Raw genomic sequence first — 6,312 nt, forward strand, 5'->3', positions numbered from 1 at the left:
TCTTAGCAAACTGAAATTTAAGGCGTCTCTCCAATTTTCTGTGAAGTTATTTGTTCAGGTTTATGTCCTTATGAAAGGCACTAAGAAAATCTACAAATCTCTATCTGAAAACCTTTAAGAAAAGGTCAAAGAAGTAGCTATTACTAAACCAAACAGTTGTCATTTCAAGAATTAAAAGCTTTTTGAAGTAGACAGGACATCCGTGGGCCAATGTAGATTGAGTAACAGATTTATACTGGGTTTATCAAAAGCGAACAGTTACAGGGTATAAAATGACAACACACAATAGAAAGGACACCCAATCAGATTATACACATGAATATGCTCAAAAGTTAGGAATCTGACAGAGTCACTATTCACTGTAAAAGCTACAAACTGAATTTTAAATGTTCAATTCTAAATGATGGTATTTCTCCTCTAATTTCCTTCTCCCTTTAAACCCATGATGTCATCACTTTAAACACAAGGAAAACAAATTTAAGTTACAAAGATATTCGGTGTGTCCACGTCAAAGCCACTGCCTCACCTCAACATTTTCCCCATAGCACAATTCCAACTGATTCCATCATTCTTCAAGGAAGATACCACAAGGCTTCAAATCGGCTTCCCAACATGAGAAACGCAATCAAAATCTCCCAATTAGCAGATGAACAACAAAAACTTATTCTCACAAAGAAGAACAAGCATAGCACGTCCTTGCCAGCAAGTGAGAACTGGTAAGGTGTCTGAATCTTCGCCCAGAGAATCAGAATCCCCACCACAGAAAAGCCCAAAGACTTTGGCAGTTAAGGACAGCTTTTATTTTCCTAATAAAATTCGGGAGATTTAACAGACAAAAGCAATTAGCTATTCCGAATCTCAAAAACACAAAGGTTTTCAAACAAACGAAGACTTCATTGGCACCTAAGTTACTCTGCGGAGACTATCAAGATCTCAGAATCGGTTTTTCTCCGTTTACAAATTCGTTCCCACCCTCCACCGTTCCCTTTGCACAAACAATTCTCACAGCCACAACGTGGATTGCTATCTCAATCAAGGAGACCCGCAGTTCCCACTTCGCCCGAGGAACACTCAAAAAGCTAAGCGGTAAGACAGGCTGCTTGTGTTTTATTTTTAAAACCAATTCCAGAATCTTCCCCTTTGCAGCTACAGCTTCACAGATGCTGGCCCCTCGCCGCAGCCCCAATTCTGGAAGGCACTGGACTCCGGCACCTCAGCGCAAGGCGTTAAAGATCCGGGGACCGGGTGAAAGATTATCTGACACCCTGACAGCCATCGCTGCTCTGGTCACACACCCTTTCGTGGGCCCGGTGAGGGGATGTGAACCGCCCTGCTTGTGGAGAGGGGCCGGGTTCACTCCCATTCCAAGGGCTGGGTGGAAAGGGGCACTCCTCCTCCTCCCTGCCTAACCCAGCGAGGCCGAGGATGACGACAGCAAGGCCCCCAGGCCGGCCGGCACCGACCCCCGCGCAGGATGCGCGGCCTGAGCCGGGCCGGGGACGCCCCCTGCCCCCTGCGGGCCTGGGGCATAAAGGGCAGAAGGCGCCGGCTCCCCGCCGCGGCCCCAGGAGAGGGAGAAGCCTCACCTGGCCCAGCCCGCGCCACGCTCTCGGGTTCGCTCCGCTGGCGACGGCGATGAGGGAGCCGGGGATAGGGCCAGAGGAGAGGTGCTTCGCCTCAAGCGGCGCTTGCCGCACTGGGGAGCCTCACAGCTGGCGGGACCCCCAGCCACCCGGAGCCGCCATCTTCCTCCACTCAAACGCCGCCGCCGCTGCTGCTGCTCTGGCCGGGAGAAGACAGCACGGAGTGCGCATGCGCTGGTATCCGACGCGGAGGACGACTCGCACATACGTCAGCACGGCGTACCCGCGCGAGGCGGCCTGGGGATGGCGCCATGTTGGGAAGGGACGTGGTCACAGGCAGAGGTTCTCCGGAGGCTGGAACACCGCCCGGGGCAGTGAAGCTGGAGCGGGGAAACGTCGCACTTTTGCGCCCGCCTTCCTTGAGTTTTTAGAGCCGACCTCAGAGCTGCACCCACCCTCCTTTGCACTTAGGCCTAGGGGTAACTGGGCAGTTTTCCCAATGGCTTGAGACTGGATAGATCTCGGGCCAGGAATTAACTGTAACTCATTTGGACTCCAGGGGGCCTGATGAGCACAAGGGAGGGCTCTGGTGAATGGAAGTGCCCTTGGACGTCAACTGAAGAAGGGAAACTCAGGGCCTTGATCGTGCAATCGAAGCCTTCCGTAATGGAGAAAACCATGGTGTGACTTGATACTAGCTCCATTTTTCAGATGAGGAAAACTGAGGCGCAGAGTCGTATCAGTATATTTTTCCAAGGCCTCACATCCGAGGGGTAAGGTGGGGGTGGGGGAGACAGGGCAGAATTTGAACTTAGGCATATATGATTCCCAAGCTACAGTACTTTACGGTACCACTCTCACCAGGCAGTGGGGTCCAACAAAATACCCCTTCCAAGAGGGCAACCTGGTACGTAGGTGAGAATCTTCATGGACTCATGCGTCCAACAAGTGGTCCAAGGGCTTCAGTCTTCACCGTTTGCACCTGAAACTGAAGCAATCTTCAGCTGCCAGTCCACCGTTCTGGAATAAAGTGGACCCTCTGGGGTATCTCTTGGGACATAGGTTGGGTCAGAACCCAAGTCCCCTCTGAAGTTGGAAGGGCAAGGTGCTGTTGAGGAGACGTGGGTCAGCCTCACTCCAGAAAGCACTGGATCTGTGGTCCTCAGACTTGAATAATACAGAGACCCCAGGGAATATACTCATGGAACTCCAGTATGAGAAACTCTGATTTAAGAAACTCAGAGTCTTTCATTTAGGAAATGTCACTATGAAAGAGAAACTTGGCAACCGTAACTCGTAAAATAAATATTAAAATCCTGTCATTAAAAACCCCAAGCATAAAAATTGCCATAGAGCTTGCGACCAATCCCACCAAAATACTCTGCAGAGTTCAGTGTTAGAAACACTGGGCCAGCTATCAAGTGCTTCCTTTTAAAAACACAGTTTCCAGGGCCTACCTTAGACCCCCCACCTCAGACTTTTTCTAAAACTTTCTAGGACTTATGATGCTCAGGTTGGTTTGAAACTGCTGGATCATGTTAGAACAAGTTCAAATATAGAACCACTCCCCCCCCACCCCGAATCTCCTAAGTCAAAGACAGGAGATACTGCTGTTTTGTTTACTGCTGTATCATGCAATATAGAGACTGGCACACAGTAGACACTTACTAAATATGTGTTGAATAAGTGAACACATTGAGATTTTGACAACTAAGAGGGCATCCAGTCAAAAAATATTTAGTGAGCACCTATATGTGGCAAACCACGTAATATGTATAGTAACATATTTTTAAATAAAACTAACAAAGCCCCATGCCCTCGTGGAGGTCCCCTAGAGTTACTGGGAGAGACAGACAATCAACAAGTAAATAAGCCAATGTAAAATTATAAATTGTAATAAGCATGAAAGTATTACTATTAAAGAAAAATCTTTAATAGTAATCATAGCTGATGTTTATTGTGTGTTCTTATTATGTGTCAAACTGCTAAGTAGCTGCCATTATTGTGCTTATTTTGAAGATGATGAAACAGAGGAGGGGCGCCTGGCTGGCTCAGTTGTGGAGCGTGGGGCTTGAACTCACAACCCTTAGATCAAGAGTCACATGCTCCACTGACTGAGCCAGCCAAGCACCCCTGTTTTGTTTTTTAGTTGCCACATAAAAGTTAAATCATACAGTATTTGTCTTTCTCTGTCTGACTTATTTCATTTAGCATAATACCCTGTAGGTCCATCATGTTGTCGCAGATGGCAAGATTTAGTTCTTTTTTTATGGCTGAGTGATATTCCCTTGTATAAATATATCACATCTTCTTTATCCATTCATCTATCAATGGACACTTAGATTGTTTCCATAGCTTAGCTATTGTAAATAATGCTGCAATAAATAGAGATGCATATATCTTTTAGAATTCGTGTTTTTATATTCTTTGGATAAATACCCAGAAGTAGAATTGCTGGATGTTATGGTAGTTCTATTTTTGATTTTCTAAGGAATGTCCATACTGTTTTCCACAGTGGCTGCACCAATTTACATTCCCACCAATAGTGCACAAGGGTTCCCTTTTCTCCACTTCCTTGCCAACACTTGTTTTTTCTTGTGTTTTTGGTAATAGCCATTTGCACATGTGTGAGGTGATGTCTCTTTGTGGTTTTGATTTTCATTTCTCTGATGATGAGTGATGTTGAGCACCAAAACCTATGCTATTGATCCCTATGCAATGTTCCTTCTGACAAACAGGAGGAGATAAGATTGAGGCCAGTTTATATATGATCTGAAATATCAGCAGGAAAACTGGATGTTACCTTCTAGGTCATGGAGATCTGGGGGCAGAGAGGATATGTGATGAAAATACCAGGGGCACCTGGGTGGCTCAGTGGGTTAAGCATCTGTCTTTGGCTCAGGTCATGATCCCAGGGTCCTGGGATCAAGCCCCACATTGGGTTCCCTGCTCCATGGGGAGCCTCCCTCTGCTTCTCCCTCTGCCTGCCGCTCCTCCTACTTGTGCTCTCTCTCTGTCAAATAAATAAAATATTTAAAAAGAAAAGAAAACAGTATTTTAGAATAATCTCTCTGCAGTGTGAAGGCTGATTGGGACATGATTGGACACAATGGGACAAGAGATGAGGCTGAGATGAGAGGGGCAGTAGTCACTTCTCTATAAGTGTAAAAGAAAAGTTCGTTTTCCTCCAGAGTCTATTCCAATAATCAGTGAAGTTCATTTCTTATGTATATACCCACGTAGAATAAATAAGCAATTAACATAGAACAACATTCAAAAGGTACAAAAGGACATGTAACAATTAAGTCCATCCTACCAGTCCCCCAGCAACCTCTCTCCTCCATCAAAGTAACTACCATTACAAGTTCCTTATATCTTTCCAGAGAGGCGTACACAAACATATATGTACACATATAGGGGTGCTGGCCTGGCTCAGTCAGAAGAGCATGCAACTCTTGATCTCTGCGTTGTGAGTTTGAGCCCCACATTGGGGGTAGAGATTACTTAAATTAAAAAAACAAACGAAAAACAAAACAAAACCAAAAAAACCCATACACATTTAAATAAATAAATCTACAGATAGCAGCAAACTATACATGTTGCTCTTTAGCTTGCTGCTTTTTTTAAAAAATGTATTTAACTATAATTCTCTGTGGTCATTTGATGTCAGCATATTTAGGACCATCAAAATTTTGTTAACAAATTACATTCTATTCCTTTGTATGAATGTACCATGTATCTTTTAAACAAATGCTCCAGAGATGGACATTTGTCTCTACTGTTTCGTGACTATAAACAAAGTAGCAAAGAATATCTTTGTACTTTTGTTATTTGCATATGGGCAAATGTATCTGCAGGGAAATTTCCTAGAAATGCAATTGCTGGGTCAAAAGGCATGTACCCTTTAAATATTGGTAAGTTTGCTCGCTCTTTCTTTCTTTCTTTGCCATTTATTTCTTAACACAACTGTCTACACAGCCTCAGCTTGTGCATTAGATGGAAAGTTTTCTTACTGTGGGCTTTGCTCTTTTTTGGGGGGGTGGGGGCAAAGGGAGAAGGAAAGAGAGAATCCCAAGCAGGCTCTAGGCTCACCAGCACACAGCCCGATGGAAGGCTCAATCTCACAACCCTGAGATCATGACCTGAGTTGAAATCAAGAGTCAGATGCTTAACTGACTGAGTCACCCAGGTGCCCCTGGGCTTTGCTCTTAAGTCCTATCACATCCCAGTGTTTCATGTGGTGTACCAAAGGTGCCTCCAGTTCTGAGTACAAGTCCCAAACATGAACAGTGTATCAAATGTATTTCACAGGCAAGAGAAATTCATGTTTTAGGATATCTGTTAATATATGTATGTGCCCCTACTTCAACTTTTGTGGCTTTCCCCCAGTGGAAGAAAACCACCACAGTTCCTCAATTTTAGAGCTTATTTGGCCCCATCTTTGCATTTTACAGTGAGGAAGGGACTTGCCCAAGGTCACAAGGGCCTATATGATTAACTAGGGCCGGTCTCCTCGTAGCCCATCTGTTGGAACAAAAGCTATTTCCTTTGCAGCATCCTCCAATGGTCTCTAAAATCTGTATCTTTCTGTTCTCCTAGAAAATTCAGTCCCAGGAATGCCCAACTAATTCCTTTGTTAGGGCGCATTGCCAAATATAACAAAATTGTAAGGAACTATCTCCCTCTGCTGGTCACATGCTACAACTACAAAGCCTTAAAAAAAAAAAAA

General features: G+C 44.8%; 1 protein-coding gene across 2 annotated transcripts in view; it reads right to left on the minus strand.

The window, feature by feature from the left end:
- Nucleotides 1–1,809, minus strand: part of FBXO42 (F-box protein 42) — a 92,497-nt gene extending 90,688 nt beyond the window's left edge. For both annotated transcript variants that reach the window (XM_040645835.1, XM_040645833.1), the window contains exon 1: nt 1,587–1,809. The gene's annotated coding sequence lies outside the window, so the exon portion shown is untranslated. The remainder of the gene's footprint in view (nt 1–1,586) is intronic.
- Between the last annotated feature and the right edge of the window lie 4,503 nt (nt 1,810–6,312).

Source organism: Ursus maritimus, unplaced genomic scaffold (genome assembly GCF_017311325.1).
Source record: "Ursus maritimus isolate PB19 unplaced genomic scaffold, ASM1731132v1 scaffold_32, whole genome shotgun sequence".
Classification (NCBI taxonomy): Eukaryota; Metazoa; Chordata; class Mammalia; order Carnivora; family Ursidae; genus Ursus; species Ursus maritimus.